Source organism: Benincasa hispida, chromosome 10, assembly GCF_027475165.1.
Source record: "Benincasa hispida cultivar pf3 chromosome 10, pf3_genome.v1.1, whole genome shotgun sequence".
NCBI classification, from domain to species: Eukaryota; Viridiplantae; Streptophyta; class Magnoliopsida; order Cucurbitales; family Cucurbitaceae; genus Benincasa; species Benincasa hispida.
Window position 1 is genome coordinate 30333265 of NC_143487.1, and position 2599 is coordinate 30335863.

At 41.7% G+C, this 2599-nt stretch overlaps 1 non-coding gene across 1 annotated transcript; it reads right to left on the reverse strand.

Moving 5' to 3' along the window:
- Window positions 1-1765: 1765 nt before the first annotated feature.
- On the reverse strand, window positions 1766-1872 carry LOC120089536 (small nucleolar RNA R71). Its single transcript, XR_005485212.1, has one exon. It is a non-coding gene; the product is annotated as a small nucleolar RNA R71 (small nucleolar RNA).
- Window positions 1873-2599: the final 727 nt, after the last annotated feature.

The window sequence follows — 2599 nt, forward strand, 5'->3', positions numbered from 1 at the left end:
ATAAGTACCAAGTGCATTCTTCAGAGAAGGAGTTAAGCAGTCGATTACTTCATCACTTTACAAGTTCACACCTCTATTCATAGTTTTCGTTTCCATTTAACGGTGGAGCTAGAGAAGAGTGGTGACCCCAGAGATCGTCCAAGGCAACTTGAGAGAGAACCTTGGGGCGTAAGAGCAGAGAGCGGGTTGACTCTCGCAAAAGCGAGAATATCTTTAGAGCATGAGTAGAATAGTGTAACACCTGGTAGCATGAAATTGCTCCAGGCTCTTTACTTGCATTGTTATTTTGTACTTCATCTTTTATCTATTCAATGGAAGTTCTATTTATACATCTGCTCACTCTCTTAATACGCATGAGTAGCTAAACTAGTTGAATGGGTTGAGAAGAACTAAGCTAACATGATCTAGGAAGTTCATTGCTTGTGATTGTCTTGTTTTATGCTGTGTGAAACATCCCTTTAGAGTTGCTCGAGAGAGAATCTAAAGAAAGAACCTAATGTCTTGAGAGAAAGCTAGGTTAGAATCTGACTTGAAAGAGCAAGATTAGGATTGCATAAAAAAGAAATAGGGACTTAGAGATAAGCTCTGTTTGTCAACTTGCATCGCATGCATCCTAGGAATAGGAATGATATTATGCGGTCGCATATTTGTGTAAATGTTATGTTGTCATTGCATAAATAGAAATAGAGGTTTATGTGTAAACCCTGTAGACTTATTGCATATTTATCACATGCGTTCTAGCTTTAGAAGCCGTGGCATTCACGCCGAGAGGTGGTTTACTATTGTATGCATGTTGCATGATCGCAAGGCATGAACGCAATCTAGAGAGTGTTAGCCGAAACCTTTCTCAACCCGTTCACCACATATTCATCGTATTTCCAATTGCCAACTCTTTTCGAACTTTGTCGCATTTATTATTATTTTCATTAACGCAACAACAACTCAGCGCTTATTTATTTAATCGGTTACCGAAAGTTTTCATAAAAATCTCTAACGCAACTATTTTCATAAGTCCCTGTGTTTGACGCTGGACTTACCAGAAAAATCAGTGGAATTTACACTTGGATTCTGCTGGGGAAACTTGAGTGCACAACGCTATCCATCAACATATAGCATCCATATTCCACACTTAATAAAATAACGCATCAAGTTTCTGGGGCCGTTGCCGGGGACTTCTGTAAAATAGTTGTTAACGGTAATTTTTGTGAATTCTTTGTAGAACTCTCAATCTTTGGCGAACTACGACCCGGAGATTGAGAGAACATTTCGAAGGAGACTAAGGGACTGCCAACAGCAACCAAAATTCGATAAAGAAAAGATGGCAGAGCAGCCTAGGAATGAAGCACGAAACAACAACAATGTCATGGCAAATCCAATTCTGTTGGCCAACGATCGCAATAGGCCCATTAGGGACTATGCATCGCCAAACCTCTATGATTTCTCTCCGGGAATCATGAGGCTTGCCTTAGATGGAATTAGATTTGAAATGAAACCAGTGATGCTGTAGATGATCCAGGCTGTAGGTCAATTCGAAGGAAGGCGTGGCGAGGATCCGCGCGTCCATCTCTGAAGTTTTATTGAAATCTGCAATACTTTTGTGTTCCCGAATATCTCTGCTGAGGAAGTTCGTCTAATGTTGTTCCCATTTTCTCTCTGTGATTAGGCTAGGAAATGGGCTTATTTGCTTGAACCAGGGGAGATCACTTCTTGGGAGTAGGTGGTGGAGAAGTTTATGAAGAAGTATTTCCCACCTACCGAGAATGTGAGACGGAGAAAGCTTATTACTAATTTTGAACAAGATATGGAGGAATCGCTCAGCGATGCTTGGGCGAGGTTCAAAAGGTTGGTCCGAGATTGTCCGCATAATGGACTGCCAGACTGCCTTCAAATGAAAATTTTCTACCACGGTTTGGATCCTACTTCACAGATCGCTGCCAATGCGGCAGCAGCTGATGGTTTGCTTGACAAGACCTATGATGAGGCGAAGAATATCTTGGATCGCATCTCCAAGAATCATGAAGACTGGAGGAAGAGCGACCAGAGATTAAGACTCATAGATTTTGATGCAAATAACGGTGCAATTGTTTCATTGCAAAACCAAATGACCACAATGATGAATTTGATTCAAGGAATGACGATCAGCAACCCAACACCTCAAGGTGGTAACGCAATAAGTCAAAACACCGTAAGGTGTGCGACTTGCGGTTATGGGCATACGATGGAGGATTATCCACAAAACCCACAGTCTGTATATTTTGTAAAGAACAACCCCTTTTCCAACACCTACAACCCCAGGTGGAAAAACCACCCAAACTTTGCTTTGAAGAATCCACAACAAAACTTTCAATCTGTGGCACAAAAAGAAGGGCCACCAGGGTTCTTTCAACACAACAACGGTCAATAGAGCAACCAAGTAAGTAGCTCACAACAACCACCACAATCTTCTTCCCTAGAAGGCCTATTGAAGCAATAAATAGAGACAAATGAGACGGTGCTTCAAAGCTAGGCTACATCCATCCACAACCTTGAATTGCAAATGGACCAGATTGCAAATGAGCTCAAAAGTAGACCGCAAGGGGCGCTGCCAAGTTCAACCGAG